Genomic DNA, 27,013 nt, shown 5'->3' with positions numbered 1-27,013 from the left:
ACATCCAGGCACTGCTGCAGGTCCTCTGGGAGCGCCAGCTGCCAGACGTGCTACCAGCAAGCACCTAAAGAGAACAGACAGCGCAAGTCAGGAGAGAGTTCCCCTTCTCAAAGAYGGCATCATAACTTTCAGCAGAGAAGTCTCTATTTTGTTTCCTTTCTGCTAATTCTTCAGCATTCTAAATGTACAGATTGCTTCATAATTTTCCTTTTCAAGACACAGTAAATAGTTTTGCCTTKTCTCTAATCATCCAGTGCATTTTCTGAAGAACAGATGAAGTCCCCAGGCATGTGTTGAAAATCTCATTTGAAGATGAACCTCACATTTTTATTTATTTTTTAACATGTAAGTCAGGCTATCCTAGAAAGTCTGATGCCTCACATATTAAGAACAGAGTACTCACGGTAGAAAACCTCAGACTTGCTTATTTGCTGTCCTTTYGCTTAGCTTGGTTTACACTTCCCTATCAGTCTTTCAGACTCCTCAGAATTGAGACCCTATACCTTCTCCCTGTTTGACTCTCCCTAGCAAGAAATACAAGTTCTGTTCAGAACTTAGCTTGCCACCAGTTTGTCTGCTGGTCATTTGCACATGTCTGAAATTAGTTCGTGCAACTATGCCTATGTTTACATACCGACTGCTACGAGTAGTTCTTATCTTTACTGAAATATCTAGCGATAATATATCACTAAAAGTTAAGAAATTTGCAGACACAGCACTGATATTCTATACTTGGGAGATAATCTAAGCTTAAGCACTGGACACAGCTCTCCAACTCTCCAAACTCATTATCGCCCCTATTTCTTTTGTTCTTGTTTGTTTTGCACATTTCTATGAGAAAACAAATAAAAAACAGTAAGCAGCAGCATCAGTTCAATCATATTCTATTAAAAAAGCCTGATTTAGCAGTTACATGCAGCAAGGTGCTCTGAGCTGAATTTCTGCCGCTGCTTACCTTATTTGTCAACAGAACTGTTTCTCATCTTCTGCTACTTACAGAGTAGCAGAAAATAATGGTTTCACACTTTCCACTGTGCAAGCTAAATAACAGCAAAGTTACAAACACAGACTGCTGACAGGTTAGAAACTTATCAGGAATAGGTACCCTCCTGTTCTTCCTTTCTCTCTTCCAGTCTTCCTACCTTTCCTCTCAAACACATATTCTTTTTTTTCTTTAGCCAAAGCTGCATAGCCCCAATTCAACTGTATCTTCTTCACAGATCATTATATTTTTGTTATTAAAGTAGTCCTTTAAAGAATTAGCAGATTTTACCAAATGCCAAAAGATGATCTGAAGACCTAAAATCACATCAGGGAGAATCTCCCTCACATTGAGCCCAATTGCAGAGTTTTGTTGATGCTATAGGGCTTGGCAGATTTAGCCGCAGGCTTCAAAGGAACCAATGTTTGCTTGAATATTTATGAACCTCTCTCTTTCAGACCTATTGGATGCTCTATTCAAAACACTTAACTCCAGGTCTGTACTCTGCTGGCATCTGAACTAAAACAGAATATGACAAACAGCTCACAGATGCACCACGCACAGCAATGCACAAGGACATCTCCTATTCTGAACTGTTCCCAGCTTAAAAGTGTATGTTATGACAATAAACCCTCTATATTCTGGAACAAATTTTGGCAGATATGTTTCCGGAGATCATCCAACATAACAGAGCTGAAAAGCAAGAGGAAGCAAAGATGTGGATGTTTACCAAAGAAGAATTTCTTGCTGTTTTAGTATCAGTTTTATCACATCCTACACAGATGGAGCATACTGGAGAATTTTGCTAGCTTCTATTAATACCTCAGATTACGCAGGTTTCTGCTTTGCTTTTTATCCTGTCCCTCAACTGGATGTTGAGAAATGCTGTAGACAAGCTATAGCTATTTCACCTGTTGCTGTGAGAACTGCCTATCATAAATAACCTGTCATTTATATTAGGCTGTTAGAACAAAGCATCTATGTAAAAAAAAATATATATATATATATATATATATATACTTCTAGACTTAAATACTGAGTAGATTCTCTGCTTCCTATTCTGCTTATTTCTCCCCCAGTTAACAGCATGAGAACTTCAGGAAAGCCTTGGTCCAGGCAGAAGCAGCTGCTCCTAACCATCCCTGCCACCCTAGGGCACTCTGGCTACTTCTCAAGGGCCTCAGAGATGGTTGCCACAGCTAAAAGGAGACCTCATGGACCACACATGTTTTTACCAGTTGTCAGTGCTCCAGGAAGACAGAGAAGGTATCTTATTTTTCTTTAATATCTATATTTATATAGAGATATGCAGTAATATAGATATAATGCAGATATAATTTTAAATATAGTGTGTATATATTATATACTACAATACTACTATAACATTTCAAAATGCTATTTGCATTAGAGAGACATCTAACTCTTAAGATCAGAATTTTATTATCTCCCCCAAGCATAGAAGGCCAAGATCATTGGAAATTAAAATCAGACCTTCAGACATAATTGAACAGTAAAACTGCATTTAAAAGGAGGCCCACGCACTCACAAATATACAACCCATCTTCATTCAGTCTTGTTATCCATTTATATGCACAGTGCAAGGTAAAAAATAGCAGGGATTCTCTTTAGGGAGCCAATCAATGCTGATGCGTGGTATTTTTCGGCCCAGATAATGAGCTCTTCCATTTCCTCTCCTTCTAGTGGAGATGTCTATTCACAGTTTCGGGGTTCTGTGAATCTCCAGATTTTCTTCCCCCTCCACAGACCTTTTGAACAAAAATCTCAGCTTGGAGGGGTTTCTGAAGTTCTGGACTTTTCTATCCACCATCAAAGGTTTGGAATTTAAAATTGCTTAGCCAAGTGTTATCCAAATTCCCCAAACAATCTTTTCTTCTCTTGCAAAATAATTTTTTTCTTTTTTTAAATCATTGATTTCCATTATTTTATCAAATAGATGTGAAACTAGAACTCTTGCAATTTCTCCCATCCTTATGCAGTAGGAATGCAGACGGCTCTAATTCAGGCCCCTCTAAAATAAGAGAGACTAAATATCCATATAATTCCACATGGACAGAAAATAGCAGTTGTGTTTGCCTCATCTGCAAACCTGACAGGACAATTTCACACGCACACAGATTATTTGTAATCCTTTTGTTTTAAATCTTTCTCAACCCTTCATTCTATTTGATCATTTTCATTGCAAACAGCTGGAAGTTTCCATCAATGAAAATCAGATTTGTTTTATTACTATTTTCTGTACAACATGCTTGTTAAGCTACACTGTGATTCATTTAGGAGGTCAGTGTAAGCCAGATATGTTGCCAGTAAAATAAAAGAATATCTGCTTGCAGACATTAAGGTAAAGTAGTAAATCATCTTTAATAAGAGGCTTAACATACCTCACAGCCCAAATCAGACATGAGAATGAAAATAAATAGGAATATATTGTTTGTGAGGAAAGCTGACAAAGTTAAAAACATTTCTACATAACACTTCTTAAAATACGYAAGTTAGAGGTTTGGTCAAATAATTTCCATAGAGTTTTAGATCTTTTTCTAGCCATGATATTTAAACACAGGGAAAAAGGGAAGGCCTAAATAAGCAAATGCACTTTAAGGATAATGGACTTCACTGGCCAGAGGAAAAAGTAAAAGCCCTTATTTTTATTAAAGTCTCTTACTTAGCTGTTCCTCTTGCCATTAACAGGCCAACTCTGAAAATTTACATGAAAAAATATACCACTGCATTTGATAAATGACATACAGCTCTGCATAGAACTCATTAGGCAAATAACATACTTTCCTGCAAAAGTTTCCATTTAAATTCAGTGTGCTATACTTTTCATTTTACTATATCCATATCCTAAATTACCTATCAGCAGGTACTTTAAAAGGATGTGATAATAAGTAATCCAATTAAATATATATGTAGTAATACACGCAGTCCAAAAGTAAAATTCTGCCTCCAAACTAATAATGAGGTCATTCTTTGATTTTAATCCCAGGAAAATGAAAGGGCAAGAGATATTTATCAGGTGCTAGCTAGCATTCAATGAGCCAGCTATATGTATATCGAAATGAGGCCATCAGTAACTCCATTAAACCACATTAAAAAGGGGAGGTGGAATCTATACATGCGTTTCTGGCCTCAGCACGTAATTCAGTCACTACCTAATGGGGATTAGGAATCATCTTCTCTAACTCTACAGAGATTGGCCTCTTCTGAAAGATCTCAGTGGGAGCCCTTCAGGGAATCACAGTGATACATCTACAGCACACTRTTTTCCTCACGTGATGACAGGAGTGGGTGCACTGCAATTGCTAAGGAAGGACAGCAGAACCTTGCCCTTTAACAGACACATTTACACACCCAAATCCATATGGTCCTCCATATGCTTCATAGCCCATTGCTTCCTGAGTTGTCCTCACATCTTCATTTAACACAGACTTACAGAATGGGGGTAAAATGCTCTGACAACGGAGTTCCTCATCTGAATGTGCCCTGTGCAAGTACAGGGGCACGAGATTCTACGCTTTCTGCTTCTGGTTTGTAATCCTGTGGGAATACCGGTACAACTTCCCCTTTGGAACAGAGAGAATACCAGGTCTTTCAAAGTATTCTTTCATCTTACCAAACACATTATTACTCCAGGCCAGTCTTCTAATATGAATGCTTCAAAAACTTTGAATTAGAGTTCCATATAAGAATACAATCCTGTTTATGAAATTCAAATATACCATGGGATTCTGTATACTGGCTTTGTTCTCTGTTGCTGCATGATTAATCAATGATTCTTTCTGTTATTTTCCCCCGTGAGATTTCAATATATCATATTTGAAAATATTACTTTTGCTCTGCTCGTACCAAACAAAAATAAACGTATCTGAGTGTTCATCTACGATTCCTGTCTAACATCCTCTTTCTTAATGAGAAGTTTCAGAGAGTTTTTGTATAAAGATGGCTCTGTTGTAAAAACATTATTCTTGCTTGTGTCTCCAGAGTCTCTCTCTCTTTCTCTTTCTCTCTCTCTCTCTCTCTCAAGAAATGAGAGAGAGACCAGGATGAATATCAGTATAGTGAGAAGAACCCAGTGCACAAAATGACTATGTTCTTGGCAGCTCCATCCTCTGTATAGCATTCTTTGACATAAAGCTGGTGTGGCAGCCCTACTTCATCCAAATCCCTTCGAGATACCTGTGCAGGAACAGTAAGTCACATGAAGACGGTTGCTTTCCARCCTTCCCTGCCACTAGCCTGACACACAATTCCCGAGCAAACTCATCTATTCAAGGAGCTATGCAGGAGTGGAAAATRCCATGTCCCTTTTTCTTTTTTTTTCTCCCTGATAAGTCTGTTACCATGAAAGCTTGTAATATCTTACAGTTACCAAATAAATCATTTATGTGTTGGGTAAAGTGCCAGCAAATATAGCAGCCAAAATATGTCTGCATTTTTTTTTCTCTCCAGTTTGGCTTGTTTCACAGCTTAACTAAAGTCTAGCCTCATCTTGCTGGCAGGCTGGCCCAGATACAAGGGCAGAAGCGTAGAACGTTTTTCCCCGACTTTCAAATATACATGGCCCTATGTGGAAAAATACTCTTTTACACACAGGGTGAATAATTTTACGTGAATTATTTTACCTCAAAAAGTAATTCATTTTTCAGCAACGTGATTCCAAGCAGTCTTTGCCTTCCACTGTATGCACAAGGACCTGAGCAATAGTAGCCATCCCCGTAGGATGGGGATATGCTCCATTCCTATCCTTCTAACATTAATACACAGAGATGTTATTTATTATTACTCCAAAAAGAAATAAAATGAAAATTAAAAAAAAACAGTAATTCTATACTGCAGATTTCTTCACACATACATGCATTCTATGCAGGTAGAGAGATCGTAGAAGCATTTAATGTTCACCTCACAGCAGAAGACTAACATAAAGCTAAAATTAGTAAGATGCCAAATATTCCTTTCCATTGCACCATATACAGAGAAAGCAAGAGAAGATGTGGTGGGAGGGAGCCACACGCCAGGAGAGGCACGCAGGGGCACAGCGGAGAAACTGCGCATCTTCCTTTTTGGACAGCTCAAGGACTGAGCACCAAGCACTGGTGGCTCATGGCCCAAGGTTGCTTGAAAGGAGAGAGGGTGTAGCATGCCCCCCTAAATCAAGGCAAACATATGGAAGATAAAGGAAGCAAAGCTCAGGTCAGTACTTCCTGGTCTGCACTTCCTCCACTTCCCGTGCTTAATCCAAAGCCCTCTGACAGAAAGCCCCAATCATTTCAAACAGCTCTAAATGGGAGCCCCGAGCAGAAGGAGAGGTCTTCTGGTGCAGTGGAGAGGTCAGTGGCATCATGGCTCAACAGGGATGCACAAAACTCTGCTTATCCTGTTGTCTTTTCCTTCAACTGCCCTTGAGACTTGTTCCATCCAGCAGAATCCAAGGAAAATACCTAAATTTCTCTGTTTGTATACTTCTCCGTATATTTCTCTGATAGAAAATATATATTCTCCAGAAGATCTGCAAGTTAAATAATGCTTTTCTTCACAATAACTGGAATAAGACAACACTTTCCCTCTTCCTCAGCAAAATATTCCTGAAAAAACATTGTATTAATTTTGAGAGAATTACTGGAAATGATACAATGTGTTTTGTTTTGACTGAACACAGTTATTACAATCAGCATTTGTTCTTTTGTTTGTTTTTCAATCATTGGTCTGGCTTCCTAACAGCCACTCTCAGTGTCCACACAGAGACTTTTCAGACGCATACCCATTTCAGATTTCTATAGCTCGTAAATGTTTATTTTTTTTCCTATACTATTAACCTACTTTGACGTATCAAAAAATTTCTAAAACCACTGTCACTATAAAATGCCCCAACAGATCTCTGGCTTCATCTCCAGAAGTCTCAAAAAAATCCATAATTCAGTCTACCTCCCTTAGTCCAGTTTTATGTGTGTAAGATGATTAAAATAGCTCTCTAGAGCTTCATACATCATACTGTCCAGAAAACAACCAAACAATTCTCCCTTTCCTCTTCCTCTACAATAACCACCCATAACCTTCAAAAAACACCTGTGAGTAGTAAATTGTCCTTAGAACCCACTGTGTCTTCAAATATTTCATACACTTCCATGAGCAAAGAAGGAATATGTTCAAATGACAGAGTGCAGGCACTCAGCTCTGTGACTCTTCAAGAGAGCTCTGCAAGGCCTGCTTTATGTCTCCCAAATCACAAGGTCAAGGCCAGCAAGGGATGGAGAAAATCTGGATATATACAAGTACTTGCAATGAAAGCTGTGATAAGCTCCTAAAATCTATCAACTTCTGTTTGACAAAATGATTAAAGGAGGTTTCAGTGCTCCTTCCCTGTCTGAGCTGAACATAATGAGAGAAGTGCACTGAGCAGCGACAGGTAATTGCAGCGGCAACGAGTGCAGGGCACCAGAGCCGAGCAGAGCTGCTCGCTCAGTTACTGCAGGCGTAAAGGCATGTGAAGCGAGACCTCTGGAAGGGGATGGAGAAAGGGACCAAAAAGGCCAAAACAGAAATTAAAATGCTGGAGTTTCAAATGCACCACACTCAGAAAGTTCAATCAGATCTGCTTGTATGGCCTCCTTATGGAGAAAGGAGAAGTTTGGGCAAGGGGAAATATTATGCCTCCAAGGCTATCAGTGAAGCAAAAAATTACATTAGCTTTACAACCTGAAGCATATTTGTTAGTATTTAACAAATTATGTGCTTCATTTAAATACTGTTGCTGGTAGCCAAATAAATTAAAATCACCTCATTAGGCTTTACATCAGTGAAGTTAAAAAATTAAAAGAGGCTTTTCTTACCTTCTGTCTAGGTATCTTTCTGCTTGTAGAGCACAGCACAGCAGGGACCTGTGTCACCAAGGCCTTTTTCCATATCATTTGTCTCCAGTCAGCCCAAACCTAGATGGTTATGAAGAAAGACAAGGCAGACACGTGATTTCAGAATATCACCACGGTTCCACAATCAAAGGAAGATCACTGTAATATCCAAAGTGGAACTGCCTGATTCACTCACAGCCCAGAAGGCCCACATGCTGCCCTCTGGTAAGGAGAGAGAAACAGGCAGAGGCAAAGATGCAGAACCGACTGTACTGCAGGAGCTCCATCAGATACAGGTGCGAGCCAAGGCCAGGAAGCAGCGAGCAGTTTGGACAGGCAGCTTCCACGCTTCACCTACCTGTAGAGAGACTTCAGGCAAGTTGTTTTCTTACATGTATTTCAATTAACTTATTTGTGAAGCTGAAATAAAGACACTCTAACCTACTCTCTAATTTTCCCCTAAATTACTTCATAAAAATATTTCTCATGGCAAGCATTTCTGAAGGTCAACAATCAGCCAGTAAAGAACATGCACTACAAACACTGTGAAAGGAAATAAGCTATCTGAAGCTTGACCTTTAGCCTCCTTTGCCAAGTCTTCAGTTTATGGAAAGCAAAAACACAGTACAAGTTAAATATTACCATCAATGCACAATCAATAATACTATCAATGACTTAAGTTAGAGTAACAATCTTACACATCCTACTTAAAGAAAAGCCCAGTACCTATTACAGCTGACAAGAAACAAAGGCAGTATATATGGAGAACTTGTTAAGTATATGCAATATAAAGCAAACTCTAAGGAAAAAGTTATGATAGAAGGAAAGCTAACCACTTTTTTTCTTCTTAAAAATAGCTCATTATTTTTGGAATGAAGTTTGGAGATGCCAAAGTCTTTGCAAATCTGCATTACTTGCAATAAATATGTTTGTCAAAAAAAAAAAAGAAATATTTTAACATTATTTGACAAACTATTTTTGACCTGAATTGTTCTCCTGGAGCCAACTTAGCACGTTCAATTAAAAATACGTGGGTGTAAAATTAAATGTTTTATTCAATCAAAAAAATCTTTCTTTCCCCAGCCCCTGGAATGAAGCCAGAAACATTTTTGTTTCAGGTCACACAGTAACTGCTTCACTAGAACCATCTGCACAACTCTGCCCAGAGAATGTTTGCAAACTTGCAGAAGTTGCAGTCTCCAGGTGGCTGTCTCTCAACTGCCCATTCTGCAGGTGCCCTGCAGAATAAAACACAGACTGCATATCTCATAATATATACATATAAATAGTAACAGCACATCTTAGTATTTAAAAAAACATTTAGGATTTGCCATTCCAAGGTGATGAATTTCAGTCGAAGCTAGCAGGATCTTTTGCATGCTTCTATTTAAGTATGTTCCTAAAGATTTTGCCAAGTCAAGATGGATGAATTAAAAGAAAATGTGAGAAAACTACTAACTTGACAGTTATCACAAAATTTTCTGAATAAATTGCACAAGCACCTTCACCTGTTTGGCATCAGTTTCTCTACTAAAATAGAATTTTTCTCTAACAAGAAAATTTGAATTTTGCTTTTGATGGTGTCTGCTGTTTCCTGGCCTTATGCTTTGGCATTCCCCTTAAGTGGTGATAACCACTTACGAAGTCCTGGTCAGAGTGACACATCATCCAACTCTACAACAGAGTACAAATAAGGTTCACAGACTTTCACTCAGCAGTAACAAAAGCAGAATCAGGTAAAGCTGCATATAAAAAATTATTTGCAGTAAMAAAAAAGATCTGTAGGAATAAAATCTTTAGGCAGACTGTCAGCTGTTACAAGTTAAGCTACCAATATGTATTCCTTGCTAGCTGAGCTACTGGCCCAAAAGTGCACAGCTCCTCTTGACAGTGAAGGAACCAGCTGCCCACGTGTTTTGCTTACTTGATTCAGTGCTCTGCTTATTTCACTGTGGAAGGCTTTTGTAAATAGAGGGCTGCCAAATGTATCAAGCTTTTCATCTTGCTGCAACACAGAGTGAAGTTCATTATGAGGTGAATTAGGTGCATCAATTTCATTGCATTTAATCTCATGGGATTCATCATATGTTGCTCAGGTCAGGAAAGGCAATCTAGGAAATGCTGCACTGAAGATTCCTGAAACACGTTATTGATCTTCCTCTCTTTCATTTTGCTTTTAAGTTAGAAAGTAAAATAGAGAGGTTGAAACAGTCAGATTTCTATTAGATGTAACATCTCTTGTGGCATGCTTAATTTTCAATTGCAGTTTTGCACCTCACACACTTGCAATTCTAAACTAATCATGCCCAAAGCGCCTACGTAATCAGCACAAATTCAAGAGAACTTTATCAGYACATTATACAAATCCTAATATTGGATACATAATATTAATTCTTCAGATCATTGCATTCAGAATTGAGCTTATATGGAAAACTAAAAAACTCTGTGTCTGTGCACAGTAAAATTTTACTCTGCAACTGAAGCAAAAGCTGGAGGTCCATCAATATTGAACTTGTTTCCATTGTACATAAGGTAAAGAGCCAAGTCAAGAAAGAAGCCTACAGATGCTGGGTTAGAGGTGAGCACCACCTCATCCCCATGGTCTTCATACAGTGACAGCCAGCTGTACGGCAAGATTAGTTTCATCGAGTGACTGTACATGGCAGTTAGGACTACAATTTTCCCTCAATATACAAAAATTAACAGAGAATTTGCATTTCAGCAAAGTAAGTGGGAATGAATAAATGCAAACTGTTCCTTCTTACCTTCCCATTCTCAGCCTTCCCTTCCCAACTGGCAGGAGTCCTTTTCAAATGTGCATTACCGCAGTTCTTGCAATGACTCCTGGCAAATCTGGAGACCCAGGAGCACTTAACAGTAAGAGATGCTATAGATCAGGCAGGAAAGACAGAAGAAAAACGGGAAAAACAGGAAAAGAGAAATGAAAAATAATTAACAGAAAAAGAGAAAAGATAAAAGGAGAAGGAGAAAAAAGAAAAATAGGAAAAAAGTAAATAAGAGCTACAGAGGAAGCCAAGAAGGAAAAATGGAGGGGAATAAAAGGGAAGAGTAACAAGACAAAAGAAAAGGAAGAGAGAAAACAGGTCAACATCCTCTCCCTTGAAACACAGGGAACTAGAGCCTAACTGAAGCCTCCCAGATTAGAAGGGAGGACCATTACGAAAAATAAATAAATAAATAGGTAAAATGTTATCTATTTCTAGTGACATACATAAAACATTTTCCATACATTCCTACATGTTCCTAAGACAGCTAAATGTATTATCAATTCTTCCTGGAGTGAAAGAAGGACAATTCTACCACAGGGGTACTACCATTAGCTATTTGATGAGAAAGCATTTCACAGAGAAACATCTATGGTCAGCAGAATATGACCATTAACTTATTACCTGTCTGATTTTCATCTTCCAATTCAATGTTCTGAATTATTAATCTCCTAGTCACTGGTCCAAGTTTTTAAGAATCTTTATAAAATGTCTAAAGAGCTTAAGGACTGTGAAGAAGCAATCCTCCTAAGCGTGTCTGTCTACACAGGCTACTTGGAATGCAAAATATTAAACTCTAATTATCATTCAGCACCAAAAATCCAGAACTGTGGCAGCACTGCTGCAGGAGGACTTACAGCTAAGGCTAAATGGTGCCTGTAGGAACTAGCAGGGCTGCGGGGAGGCAGAAGGAAGTGTTATGATGTACCGGGGCACAGAGAGCATGCAGACTGGAGCAAGGTCTTTGCTTTAGTGAGCAGACACACATGACTGGGAGAGAAGCAGCTCAAGCTCTACCAAGAGCAGAGCTGTGGCCAGGATGTTCCAGCACCTGGAAGACAAATGTTTATCCCATCACTGTTTCAAAGAAGGTTTAAAAGTCTCCAGCACTGAACAAGATTATATATATTTTTTTTACAGATTAGCGTAAGTCAAAATTAATGTATGAATCTCATTCTGCAAAAAAAGAGTCATGCCTGAGCAAAAGAACCAAACAAGTATGTTTGTTTAACTCTGCCATTTAAAAGAGCAAACCTGAGCAGAGATATTAAAAGCACATTAAACAGGAAGTGTGCCCTTTAAATATCAACTTCTAATTGCAGTGACGTGAATAGTAAATCTCATTATATACATTTAAGGATTAGGTATTTTATTAAATGTGCCTTCAAGTAAATTGCACTATCAGTTCTTTTAAGAGTGATCATCAATTTTCACTCTGGTATTTGTCAATAATAACCAACAAAATATCAGACTTACTGTTGCTGTGACCACTGCAGTGATAGCTCTGTAGCAGGTTAAATGCCCTAGTGCTCAGCTCCAGAGTACTTGCAATGTTATATGCAGCCTGTGACAGGATTAAAAACTGCATTTTAGCCGACAAAGAGTAATATTTCTTAAGAATCTTAAATAGCAAGATATAATCCAATTAGATGAGATTTCCAGTAATTCTGCCCTTCTTTCTCACCAGGTCCACAGCAGCACCCCAGCGTTTCTGCTGGACCACAGGCATGAGCTGCACCCCAGGCGCAGGGAACCCCACCGGGTACCCCCCCCCGGTGCCGACAATGCTGTGCACTGCCAGCACAAGCAGAGCTGCAGGCACACAGCAAGTGGCAGGAGAGACTCTTATTTCCTTGGGAAGGAAAGCACRCAAAGGTTTTAGTTCCTCGGCAACACCATATTACCTTCACATGCTGGGAAGCCCAATACATCTAGACCAGAACATGCCCAATGCTTTTATTTCCCAAATACAGTGTTGTAAAGACGTGATGTCCATGATGAAGTCTCTTTGACAGAGTCAAGGAATTACATGAGGATTTAAGATTTGTTAAAACTGGTATTTGTAGATCTTGTGGATTCCAAGAGAGAAAAACTGTCAGAAATAAAATGGAAGAAGACACAATCATGTCATTCACTGTACTTGAAATCCCAGTTTGTAGGCCTCACAGCATTTTTCAGAAGTAGTCTGTGATTTTGGAACATCCGCTCTTTGGCATTACTCCTTAAAGGTAACCTAATCAAACTTGAGAAATAACTTACATGAGGTCAAGGCTATTATGCACACCCAACAAGCAGCAGCAACAAGTAGAAAAATGATTCATGGCAAGGGAAAAGCTAGACTGTTTTTATGTTATATTTTGGGGGAATATATAGTCCATTTTAATTCCATGCAAACCATTTTGCTTATCTCAAAAGTAAAGGCTCAGATGCAACCATTCTCAGAGTTAAAAGAGAAAAACATTTTTACAGACTGTTAAGCTTTAGCTCCTAAACATCTTTTCCAGAACACTACACTAGTAATATTGAAATCCTCCAATTTCTCTATCACTGAATTAATTACTGCTCATATTTCAAGCATCCGTGCGCTCCACTTTGAATCAAAGGTGTTCAATACGCTTCATTTACATCAAAAATTCATCTTCCACAATCAAACTGAATTTTATACAGCAGCATTCATTCTTATATCATTATTTAACAYTCTATCAGAACATATATAAAAAAGTATATGAAGGCAAAAGATCATTTTTAATTTCAATTATTTTTGAGATTTGATCTACAGACACAGCTACAACTTTCATCTCCCATCAGGGAGAAAAACTGGAGTAAGACGATTCACTGATATCCGGGGTTGTCCCTTCCTAACACAGGAACACAGAAAATTCAAGCAAAATAGAGAAGAGATCAGAATCAAGAATGTAAATACACACAAAACCCTAATTTCTGCTGAAATATAAAGCTCCAGCTATAGAGACCCTTGTACTCTAAAGTCAGGAAGAAAGTCCTTCCCTCCACATCCATCCTGGCTCAGTCTTCACTTCTCAAAGTAAAAGCCATTAACACTACGTAGAAGAGCTTTAATTGTAGCACTCAAAATTGAATAGGATGGTAAAAGAGCAGGCAGAACGTGCACACACATCCCCGAGTGCCCCACACAGACTTGCAGGAAGATGGTTAGAGATTTGCAAAGCCTTTGGCTCCAACATATATGTGCCTATACAAATATATGGTCAGGCATTCTGCAACAGGAAGCTGATGACACCTTGGCTCCAACGGGTTAAGAGGCTCTCTGACAGCTAAAGAGTTAGCAGTTTACCAGAGCAAAAGCAAACTCAATCCTTTAAGATACTCAGCTTTATAGGGATTGCAAGTCTAAGGCACTCCAGGATAAGACTTTGCAAGGTCATCACTGGAAAATTTTAGTGCTCTCCTTCCACGTAGCCCTCCTTAGAGTGGAGGGAACAGGTTGGCTCTCTCCTGTTATCTCAGCTGCTGAGAAATTACTGGAAATTTGAAATGTCAGGGCAGGAGTGGAAAATCACTCTGACTTAGAACACCAAGCCATCAGTATCTCTGAAATAACATCCTAGTTTATAAGGTAAAACACCTGAAGGAAACAAAACAAGTCCACTTATCTTGTCRTTTATTTTTAAAACACTGTATTGACCAATATTTTTCCTGACCAATGGCAAAGGACAGAAATGCAAAAACTGTCCTCCTATAAACCGTCCTTCTATAAGTTCCTGTTGATAGAAATAATTTACATAYACTTGGCCCACTGAATTTACATCCTATGCCTTGGAAAGGCTTTTGGCTGGCTGGAAGGTCAACTTTGCTCTCATAGTCTTAGGGCAAATCTGTCTTTCGGAATCCAAGGGACAGATTTGAATATCCCTGCTCCCTTTCCCCTCTTCCTGCAGGCAACACTCCRGTTTGTCTGAGACAAAGTCCTTCCTTACAGCAATGCAGACTTTGTGAAAGGGTGACAGGAGAAGCTCTGGGAAAGAAGATAGTCAGCTAGGTCTGTGGTAAGATCTGAAGCGTTAAATGTATTACTGGTTCACTGACACCCCTCAGTAGAGCCAATAGGAGTCAGGAGGCTGAAAAGAAATGGGCTGCACTTTTGCTCTGTTTGGAACCGTAGAAGAGATTTCAGGGTATGGCTGTAAGGTGCCTCACCTCCCTCCTCAGCAGCGATGGCACCCGATGAACTGAGAGGCCTCTCTCTTGCCCAGGGTCACAGTTTGCTTACGGCAGCTTCTGACTGACATCCTGGGTCAGTGATTTAATACAACTCCTTATTCCCAAACCTTCCTCTGAAGCCTCTGCAGAATTCCTTTCTCCCTGACCTTCAGCCTGGTGCGTAATCACCAGGCTGACATATCTCTCATTTAAATTCCTACCCAAACTGATTATGATATTCTCACTTCATTGCCCTTGAATGCAGCTGAATTAAGACACCAGGGTAATAAATGGGCTACCATATTAACAGTGATGTATCTCCCCCTTCCACAGAGCCAACGTCAGACTAATTTTCACATGGAAGTCATACTGTCAATAGACTACACTGCCATTAAGAATCAGTTAAACATTAATTAATGGACRTTTACACTTTTTACTAGGACATGTTTAGTGAAAAATTCTCCACTGGCAGAATTGTAATYGGCTTTCTAAATCTCCCAGATCCTTTAAAAATGATTCTCTCTATTCGCATGCTCTTGTTGTTCTGCAGTTTTAATGTACAGTTCATTTAGTAATCACGTACCTCTCCGTACAGACAGACAGACAACTAATCTATTTCTTCTGACATTCTATTTTAAAATCCCATTTAATATGTTCAGTTCTTAACAGAATTGAGAATTTAGCAGGAACAGAAATGGAAGCATCTATCAACCTTAAAAGAAACACAAGAAAAGCTTGTTAATATTCAGAAAATCACTGACATTCCAAAAGAAATAGTCATTTCCAAGCACCCTCTCTAGGAGAAAGAACATAATGGGAAATTTAAGTCTGCAGTTCCCTGCTTCATGCTACTGTATCTCCTCGTTTAAAAAAATCAATATAGGCTATTAATCATTTTGCCCCACGTCCAGATACTGTGAATGCTTTAAAAGATGAGCTGTAAAGGTCTGGAAAAAAAAGCACAGGGAAAGAAAAAAGGAAAGCAAAATTGCTATATAAACACACCATAATTAGGAGACAGACATTTCAAGCTGATGTTTAAATTATACACTGTCTCTCACCTTCTTTTTACAGATTTCAAACTCCTCACTCAGTCAAAACACACACAGCTACATATGAGGACAATTATTTCTCTACCGTCATTGACCAACCCCAGAGCAAAGAGGAGAAAGACAGGGCTTTATTCGACAGTATAGAACCTCATTCTTTAGGGGTTTTTTTCTTTTTTCTTTTTTGTTTTTTTTTCAGTTCAACTTTTATTTATGGGGAAGAAAAACAAGGAGAAACATAAAACACTGAATAAAAGCCAGCATCCCTTCCCCTTCTTGCAGACTCCTCCAGGAACACTGGCTCCAGACGCTCATTACAGCCACTGGGTGCGCATGCTGGTTTGCCTCGGTGGAGCACAGAGCTGGCACCAGGGGAGCAGCAGCTCCACGAGCCATGAGGAGCAGCACCAACCTGAGTAACACCCCAGCGAGGCACTCAGCTCACCCACGTGCAGCTCGGGACATGCAGCCCATGTCCCCGCAGACCTGCGCAGATCCTCAGGAAACTAAATTACACCATCTTCATTTGTCACAACCAGATTACACCATTTTACACCACATGGATATTTTGGTTACAAACATAGTGAAATCAACACTTCAATAATTATAGATTTTCTTTAAAAATCACCCCCCCACGCCATCTGTTAGGCTGCAAGTTCACAGCCATACAAATGCCAGCCCAGATCCTTTTGAAGGAGGCAATGCATTTCAGTTCCAAGTTCTGCCCCACTTCTTGGGACAGCAGCTGACAAACATCACCACTCAGTAGGTGAGCACCGCCCATCAGAGCACAGCCCAAAGGAATACCAGCAAATTCTTCACAAGAGCTTTTGTAATTATTATTGGGTCCTAAATGCTACCTTCTCTGAAACTGTGACCACTTCAGCAAGAAACCCTAAAATACCTGGATGTCAAGGTGCCTGCCTTTCGTAATTTTCAACATAGAACCAACTAAATGCTAACAGGAAAAAAAAAAGGGGGGGGGGGAAGCCTATACCACCACAAAAGGCCACTTGCATATTCAGAGATAACATGACCTCATCACAGCAGCATCTTTCATTTAATGATACCTTTATTTCTCATGTAATGCAGGCAAATTAAAGTCTTCACATTTTAAACAATTATTGATTTGTCTGATTTATGAATACAAAGCTAAGTAGCTGAAATGCTATTTGGTCTATCTGATTTGGGGCTCGAGCTGGAGATGCTCCTCTGAAACACAGGCAAAGCCTGCCCCCTAGAGCATCACTGTCCCTCGCTGGAGGAGCCATCTGCGCTGATTCATACTCCCTATCTAGCAAAAAGTGAACTTGGGGGCCTGCTTTGGTTCTCTCTCGGATGGATTGGAAGTGACAGATTTTTCAGTTAGAAGTATTTGAGCCTCTCAGCTAGAAAAAGAGTTTGCAGGTTCAAGGTTAAATCATAACGAATTCCTCGCTACATGAGGAGACACAGACAAAATTGAGCACAGGCATTACAATGTGATGCTTTGGTACCGCTGGAGCCTGCTGCAAAAGAACAAAAAGAGCTGCCTTGCTGAGGCACACCAAAGCCCATGTTAAGCTGCCGTCCTCTTTCTAGCAGYCAGATATATCAAAAGAAGGTGTAAAGCTCCCCTAAATATAAAAATTTTACACGTCCCTGGCTGACCACTGCTGGCACAGGCTCAGTGTCAGTACTGCTGCAATGCACACCTGTATTTTCCCTCTGGTTATTGCTCTGACTTTATATAACCACCAGGCTTCATTCCTTCGGGAGCTCCTGTGAGGTATACTACTCTGAGGTACCTACTACTCTGAGGTATACCTACTCTGTGGTGTAAGGCCCTCTCCCGCCAGGTCCCCAGGAAGGGAGCCCTCCCTTCCCCACTACAGCATCCTGCATTGGAGCAGCAACCACAGCAGCAATCCAGCAGCTCACGCGCCGGCCGCAGTGGCACAGGGAGCACCACAGGGAGCCCTCTCTCTCCTTCAGCCCTTTTTCGTGTACATCAGTAGGTCTAGACAGGCCACAGCCTGATCCAACAACAGGCAATAGATAAAGGGGACAGAGAACATCACTGCAAGCTGCTCTTGTCTTTGGATTCAATGCAGYAACTTTGGAACCTCAGTTGACTTAACAGAAAACGACAGATCATATTCTCAAGGCATTTCAGGAACATGTATTGCATTTCCCAACTGCAACCATGGATGCTGTTGCTTTCCAAACCAGTCACCTGTGCAGGCTATGCAGCAGTGGCCTCGTGGCACTGCAGCAAGCAGAAGGCAAGTGGCAAAAGAAGAGGTCTCTTCAAGCGATGTGTACTAGCCAGCCTCAAAATTTCACCATCCCTCCATAAAAGGGATAGAAAAATCTTTGGTTATCTTATGCAAAAGCCTGAAATTTTAAGCCTGAATCTGMGACAGCCTGTACAATGGACACCAGCAGACACCACTGTTTCCCAAAGCTACTTACGTTTCTCCTTTACTTCCCCTTCAACTATCYGATCTGCAGAGCAGTGAACTAAACTGCATGAAAAGCAGTGATGCTTTTGGGGTATAGACAGCCTGTAAAAACCTACCAGAACATGAAAGGTGGAGGCATTTGACAGCAGAGCCTGAGAACGTGGAGAAGCACTGTAGCAAATGGCAGCGAAGGTTCCGAGCTGAGCACATAGCTGATGGCTTACAGCAGAGACAGTGAGCATAAAATGAAAGCACARAGGCCTATTTAATTTCTTGATGCTTCTAGGCAAAAATCTGAGCAGCATCATTTGTTTTAAGTACAGACATCTTTAAGGAACCTCTCGTATATGGTAGCACTGAAACCATAAATGAAATATATCTGTCTCCTTTATGTAACGTAAGAGTCCTTTCACTAGGCACAGCTACGCTATGCAACAGACTCAGAAGGAAAAAGCAGTAAGGCAGAGAAAAAAAAATACTCCATCGCCTTTGAGCATCCTAGAAAACTATACTTGACCAATCACTGTTCTTTAAATAGCAAATGTAAGTAAAATTCTTATGGTAGACAGAGTCCGGACTGGAGTGGGAGGGCTATGCAGCCCCAGCTGCAGCACGTTACATGAAAGCACACGTTTGCAGGTAAGTCCTTGCAGAGCGCTGAAGCTCCSCTACCTGCTTCCCTGACCAAGTGAATGTAGTCCTGAAACTTGTTTCTGCTGTCATTAGCACACGTTGGTAATTCTCAGAGGTCTAAGAGGATTTCCTAACAGCCAAAGGAACCAAGAAACTTGCTTTTGCTTTGCATGGCGTGGAGAACATCACTGACACAATATCCCTGCTCTCCTCCTTTTAGAACTGCATTAACCTAAGGAGTTTGTCATYTCAAGCCAGAAGCTTCTGCCTGGGTGCCCCTACACAGTTCATCTTATAAAAACAGACAGAACACAGTGCAAGGCAGTGGGTGGAGGCCACTTACCTTTTACTATGCTTGTACAGACAGCAATAAAAGCTATGTTGGTTTTCTTTCTTGTAACAATTTCTTCAGACTACTTTGGGAATTGGAAATTTCAACTGCATTAATATGCTTCATTCCCCCATCTTATCAGAACATTCTTGTGTTCCTCAGCTAGAATATGAATCACTGTCAGGGACTAACTTAGCTTCCACTTGTACATAATAACGGCAGATGCATAAAGTATCAGCAATCTGAGATGYATGCTTAATTTAGGCTTGGGTAAAGGACAGTGGCACATACAAAACATTCGCTTTTACTTAAAGTGCTTTTGCACTTCCTCTGAGCTTAGCTGATATCACTAGATGACATTTCCCTTGCTTGCTAAAAAGGCCACCACGTATGTGATGATCAAGTCGCACTCTGAAAATCTGAACCATAAGATGCAGTGACATGAAAACAAAAACATGTTGTGTTCATCTAATCCTTGCACTTTCCATCCAACTTCTATTTGAAAAGGTGGCATTTCGGGGCAGAGAACAATTCTATGAAAGTGAATGTGCACTCAATTTTATAGTTTACTAAGCAAACCCTGGTCTTTCCTGGTGCTTGAAATTTTCTTCTTCTTCTTAACTAAGTTGAACATCTTCCACGCCAGGCTAGTAAAATCATGACATTTCTAAAAATGCTCACAACAGGAGCTGGTAAGATGTCAGAGCAGTCAAATCTAAACTGTGACGTTCTTACTGTTTAATTTCAGAGTAACTATCCTTCTATTTAGYTGCTGAGCATTTTTAATGCCATCATGATGCTTAAAGGGTTGAAGTAGTCACCAGATCAACATAAAATTGATAAGCAAGATGTGATGGTTGAATTTTTCCTCATTATTCTCAGACTTAGTATTTGCTAGGAGCTATTCTTTGTTATTTGGGTTTACACTCAGAATATGGCTGCACAGATCACACACACAATATTTAAGAGACTGTGCCCAGCACGTCAGGCAGCAGCTATCTAGGCTTATGCAGGCAAAAATTTCTGGTGTCCTCCATTGCTACTTTTCTGCTCCTCTTTATCTTCTACTATGAAAAATCTATATTTTAGTCCAGAATTTCAGCATTTAACTTGCCTATGTCTTCTTGGAAGATCCGAGAGACAATAATATTTTTGGCCATTTTGGGAAGGGCTAAGTGGGCAYGATGGCCCTGCATGCAATTTGCTTGCACCTTCTACCAGCAGACCTTCATTAGTAGTAAGTCAGCAGTAGCAAGTAATAGTAGTAGTAGTAGTAAGTCAGATAAGCAAATGCCAAGTCACACCCTCAAGGAAAATTAATTGAAATGGTTCTTCCTTACTCTTTCGACCCCATACCAAAGTTGGCCAGAGAGTTAACCAAAAAGTTCACCATGCTCTAGAGCATCTTAAAAGTAAAAAATATGCTAATATACAATTTGGTGAAATGCAGTATTTTTTTCCAGACTTTAAAGAGAGAAACTTAAAACATATGGCAGGACGTTTTCTCAAAACTGATCTTCTGTATGAAACAAGGACAGCAAGAGCAAATCACGAAGCACAGTTTAATCAAATTAGGACTTCAAATTCTGAAAAGGGACAATGGTGTTCTTCAGACAATGCCTGTTACACATAAATCTAGAGAAAAGAATCTCAGTAATTTTCCCGCCTGACACGGAACTCATACTCAGTCATTAAACTCACATTATTAAACAGATTTTTCACCTTAATTTCACATGGTAAGATGATTTACAGTGGATGAATTATGAGCTTCATATCATCATTTAAAAACACAGATACGCAGAAACCAGTAGCAGGRAGCTACTAAATGCAAGGGTATCTCTGAAACAAATATCATTCTGCATTTACAGCCAGCTATAATATTTCTTCCACTGTTGAAGCTACAGATGCCTCTCCTCTGAAAATCCATACTGTTTACCTGTTCACAGTTCAACAAAAATTCTCTCYGATTGAGATACAGTATAAAGACTCACCAAGTTCTGCCTCTGCAGATCTTTGCAGTATCACCACAGGTTTAAGCCAAGAAAAGAAATCACCTTTTATTTATTACTAGCTGGTGAACATCTGACAGCATTAAGAAAATAGCTTGGCCATTTTTGGGAGTAATATAAATCAGAGAATTCCACCAATGAAGATATTCAAAGCAGTCTGTAAAGATGTAATGAACTTCTTGCTCAAAAGCAAAGATTCAGACACAACAGAAGGGTCAAATGACACCAASTGTTTATTGACACTTCAAGAAACATTAAATGTTGAGGTGCACATCCAGCCTTTTTCTGCCACCAAGCCAAGGAAGGCAGAAGAAAAGCTGGCAAACAAGTCAACAAGCTCCCCAACTCAGAGCTCATCTGCAGAAGGCCCTCTGAACACTTGGAATTATTAAGGGAAAGGCAAAAGACAGCACAAGGCGAGGGCTGCAGGTGGTGGATAAATCCTTTGGCTCTTCCTCTGACGCAGGATTAGAAAATRGCAGGAAATACTGGTCAATATCCGCACACTGCCACCACGTGCTCCTCTCAGGGATTTCTCCACCTTCCTGGGTCTCACAGCTGCAGGGCAGAAAGACCACACTTAGGACCTAGCTCAAGCTAAGCAGACGCTTGGTGTTGTTATTTGTCATTCAGCAATCTCAGTGTGGAGTGGAAGAGCATGCAATTAGCCATCAACCTTCTGTTTCATATTCTCCATGACTTCTGAAAGTTACATATAAATAAAGAATATACCAATCAAGGTATTAATTCTGGGCAGAAAAAAAAAAGAAAAATAAATATTTGCTAAGCCCCCTTTCCTGTGCTTGACATCACAAACTCTATGAAGCAAAACCAAGTGAATTAAAGTTCCTGCAATCTGCTGGTAAAATCAAAAAACTGGTCCCAGATTTCACAACTGAGAGGCACTCAGACCTGGGCTCTAGGCTGGACATTGATCAGTCCAAAAATCAGCAGTACTTACAGAAGCAAAATACCAGTGACAAAATGTTAAGATAAAACCTAAAGACCTTCTCAAGCAGCAAAACGGATTCAGGCTTTGACAATAAAATACACCTTGTGCATTCTGTGACTGTAATGGATAACATAGGTGGCATTTCACCTTTAGTGCTGTGATAACAGTAACATAACAGAAATTCATTCTGAACAGAATCTATTCTTGCATGAATACAAASATATGTTAATTATGTAATTGAATTTGGATTCAATCTATTCTAAATGATATTTTAGCTCTAATTCATGTTCTACTCACGTAAAACGAGGCGACAGTGTCTTGAAGTCATTGTAATTACAGGAGGTCAAACTGATAGAAGAAAATCAAACCATTTTGAGTAGAGGCTGGGTAGATGCTCAACAAGCACAGACTCAAGCAGATTCATTGCCCACTATATTTGCAAATCAACACCAGTGGTTATATTTGAATTCAACAGAGCTGATACACGGTAATGCGGTTAGGATGTCATACGCTATGTTGGAACCATTGTCTAACGGATAGAAATGTAATTGGAAAATGTAATTTCTTCTCATTTCAAATCTTTGAAGATGGAAAGCCCAGAACAAACATCAATTCAGTGTTATGCATACCTTTATATGACATTTCTAAATTAGTTTTTGGTTACAGAAACTTATGTTTATGTCTTTTAGGAAGAAGAAAACATAAGAATTGTAGTTAAATAGTACTGTGGTAGAATGAAAAATAAAAGGGGTTGGGGATCTTACTGAAATATATTAGAGCTTCCTTCTAGTACAAGCCTTTGAACCTAGAAATCTTTCATGTTTTATAGACTTTAGGTCTGATTCTTCTCACACCAAAAAATGACTTTACATGACTCGAATTAGGTAACAGAGGCACTCCTGTTTCACATGAAAGGCAAGTCAGAGTTTGGACACTTGAGTGAATGCAACAGAGAGGCTCTGATCCTCTCAAAGAGTTTCCCTGAAGTGTCAGGGGAACAAATTGCCCTGATTTCCATAGTATCTGTGAGTGCAAGTGATCATTCTCACTCCCCAGGCCCCTCTCTAGCTCAGCCTGAAAGTGACACTTGACAAGATCCTAGAAGTCTACCACCTTAGTGAACTGTTTTTAAAACACGCTTGCAATAAAGCCTTTAGAGATTTTAAGTTCCATGTTTTTTTAAAGAAAGGGAAAAGGAAATTAAAAAAGAGTGCTTTCTTTTGTGTGCTTTAATTACAAAGAAAAAAATCCTCTGCTATTTTTCCCCAAAATATCTCCCAAACAAGGCCAATCAGACCACAGGGAAAAGATCATTTCTGAGCAAAAGCTAAAAGTTAACAAACAAAAATTAAACTTTCACATTTAAGAATGGGAATGGTTTAAAGCTGTACAAACCTCCTTTTCTGAAGATCCATCTTCTGAAGCCAAGAGTCACAAGCTTCGCGACTGTGCTTAAATCTATCTGTGCCACCCTAAGAGAAACTGGCAAGAGAGATTGGTGGCYGGTGTCCCTAAGGAACTCTCCCCACAAAACTTCACTTGGGGTCCCACCAGCAGAATGACTGCTCAAGCAAGCTGGAGCAGGTGGCACAAAATCAGCTTCAACAGAAAGATTGTGCAGGCCCAACTTACTACACAGAGTGCAGCTCTCAGTAGATGCTGTGGTAAAGGAAGTCTTMCAATGTAAAAATATCCAGAGAACAAAAATGGTTAGCAGTTTTTCCATTCAATTKTAAAATATGCATTCTTTAAACAGTAAGTGACATTTTGTCAGGAAGCCAGGTTTGCAATCCCTTTTATTACATTTTTGTGACAAAACCCAGCAGCACGTCTTTTACAGCTCTCCCTTCCTTATTAATCCCATGAATAAAAGATGTTTCTGGTGACTTAATTCATCCTGACTTTTTGGCCATCAGTCCTGCCCTTTTTATTCCTTTAGGGAATGGATTTCCTTCCAAATTTAAATAGCAGGACTAAAGAACACTTTAATGATGGCATAGGACACAGGTGGTAGCATTCTTCCTTGCGTAGCTTATCCATCCTCCTCAAGTTCCTCCTGCCAACTCCCCCCTTCAGTGCACAGATTAAGGTATTTAAATTATTCATAAAAAGGGGGGGGGGAGAGAGAAGTAAAAAAAAAGGCATTTTGTCAAATGTTACCAGCCATTTCCTTAGATGATACAAATAGGCAACAGTGGAATAATAGCAATTTTTGCACCAGGTAGCACTGAAGATGAGAAGTCAGTCACAACAAACCAGGACCAGGCCTCACAAGGGTACTGCCTTAGGGCTTGAGAGAGAGAGAGAGAGAGAGAGAGAGAGAGAGAGAGAGAGAGAGAGAGAGAGAGAAAGAGAAAGAGAGAGACAGACAGACAGACAACCTTTAGACTTCAGTTCTTATCATAGGAAGTCCTCTGATTGTTATTGCACATAGCTTTTGATTAGGAATTTGCCTGCTCTGAGCAGACAGACTTTGTAAACAAGGTCATTTCTTAGCTTGAAACAGTAAAAATCCACTTCGAGTACCCATCTACCTACTAAGCTGCAAACTCCAAGCTGCTTGATTATTTACAGCAAACTTACTTTCTCGTTTTAACAATGTGCTTATGCCAAATACACCTTAGTAAAAGGAAGAAACCATGTCCCTAGTGACAGTACCATGGTACTCATGCATTTCAAGAGATCCAAAGTTTGCCTCCAAGTTAATTATTCTGAAATGGATGATCAGATCTTTACCTACTGCTACTCCAGGACAAGGCAGCATTTAATTCAAACACCTGTATCAAAGAGCAGCCAGAACCTCAGATCAATGCACTACTAAAGGAGAAAACCCAATTGCAGGAAATATCTTTAGATTCTGTCAGTTTTCTGTCAGTTTTTCTGTCAGTTTAGATTCTGTCAGCATTAAACAACCTCAGAATGAGTTATTACTTTTTCTCAAAAGCAACAGGAACTGGTGCCAGAAGACTCAAGCATAAAGCATTTTTTCTGTGCAAGAAAATTTGTCACCTTCAGTTTCACCTGAAAGTCACAGGACCCCAGACTCCTGTTTAAACACACATTCCCTCCACGCTTGGGAGAAAAGCCACAAAATCTTCTCAAACAAAAGAAAATGATCACACTTTAAAACCTGAGCTGCTGGCACCACCCCCTCATTTCACTCACTGTTAGAAACTACTTAAACCAGCATCTCAGCTCAGCCTTTTTCTTCTGTTCTTTTCCATGATCAGGGCTAGCATTCTGTCCCAGACACACCAGGGTGGAAGCGGGAAAGAAACTGGAGGAGAGTGAGTTCTGAGACCAAGTTCTTGTTAAACTGTTATGCACAATTTGTGTATCAATGCTTCACGTCTGTGCACTGCAAAAGAATAAGCAATGAAAACAAACCAAAATCCATAAATCAAATCCGTAAAGCAATCTTTCCCCTGGATTAAACAATACAGTCACTAAAAAAGAAATCAAAGCTTAGAGATAGGAAAACACACATGAACAGGGGCCTTTGAATATATTAAGTGCTACAAAAATTGAAATGGATGCGTGTCACTTTATCCCTCCCTRCGAGATATACAAGTGAGTCCACAGCTTCCGTCCACCCCTGTAAGTTCGGAAGATAATACTTCTACATTTTATTCCTTTTGTATTACTCTTTCAGGGGAGAGTACAAGTCTATCCAATAACAATATTATAGACAAGTGACATGTGCATACTGCAGAAACGGACATTTCTGACTTTTCAGCCTTGACATTTTTCATTTAAACTTTGCAGCACAAAGTAACAAAAGTCTCCACCATAGCAGTGTGGATGCGCTAACATCAGCTGCAGCTGCAGATGTCATTCTCTGTCAGTCCTGCTGGGGCACAGGGAAAGGCCTAGTGAGACCCTGGCAAATCCAGCACCGCTTTTCAAGAACATTAATTCCAGGTACAGTCTCTTCAGAAATCCTCAGTGTCCTGCTTCAAAGGAGCTTCTCCCCACATGTAGCTCTCACACTCAGYCTCCACAAATACCTCAAACACAGGAAGAAGATAGACAGGACAGCAAGACACCTGGCCGTAACACCTACACATTACATTATTTCAGTCATCTTCTGTGACTTCAGAGTTCTTCACATCTTAAAGTCACAACCCTACCTTGAAGCCAGGACCATAGGTAAGAGACAAGAGCAAAAGATGGCTTGATTTTCTGAAGTGACGAAATTCAGGGCTTGATGATCAATACTAATTTTAATATCTGTGCTCAGGCCTTATGCGAACTCATTTGTTTTGATGAGTTTGAAGGAATTTGGAACCTCCTTCAGCAGAGGTTCCTACAGTTGTTTTGACTTCAAAACTCCTTTTGCACTGTGCAAAGATGCAGATCTAATCTTGTTACAAGCACACAGTAGGTATTTTRAAACACAGCATCCTGTTTGTCACATTCCAGTTTTATATAAGGTACTAAAGGAAACTTTGCCAATGACGAAGGCCAGCACAAAGTGAACGTAAGATTTACTGAGAGCACAAGTAATATTAAAGTTTATTTTTCCATTAATAAAGTCTAGATGTTTTCAGATGGCTGAACACCAGAGACTGAAAAAAAACATACACTTATGAAGGATATTCCTACTGGGCTCAATCACAATGCTGCTCCCCACAGCAAGGATTAACTCTGTCTCTGCTGAGGTCATTGGCGCAAGGCCTGTAAGGCCTAGCCCACTGCTGCACTTGGGCTTACATCTGGCGTCATTTTTTAGAGCTTTCCTTAGCCAATGCAGAAACAAAACCATGCAGCAGTAAGTCCTCCAAC

At 39.8% G+C, this 27,013-nt stretch overlaps 1 long non-coding RNA gene across 1 annotated transcript in view; it reads right to left on the bottom strand.

Moving 5' to 3' along the window:
* Nucleotides 1-12,158: 12,158 nt before the first annotated feature.
* LOC112950521 overlaps nucleotides 12,159-27,013 on the bottom strand; it is a 34,857-nt gene continuing 20,002 nt past the window's right edge. The window contains exon 4 of the long non-coding RNA XR_003250035.1: nucleotides 12,159-12,195. This is a non-coding gene — a long non-coding RNA (uncharacterized LOC112950521). The remainder of the gene's footprint in view (nucleotides 12,196-27,013) is intronic.

This window comes from Nothoprocta perdicaria, unplaced genomic scaffold (genome assembly GCF_003342845.1).
Source record: "Nothoprocta perdicaria isolate Ctin4 unplaced genomic scaffold, notPer1 scaffold_32, whole genome shotgun sequence".
NCBI lineage: Eukaryota > Metazoa > Chordata > Aves > Tinamiformes > Tinamidae > Nothoprocta > Nothoprocta perdicaria.
This window is presented reverse-complemented; position numbering and strand designations above follow the sequence as displayed.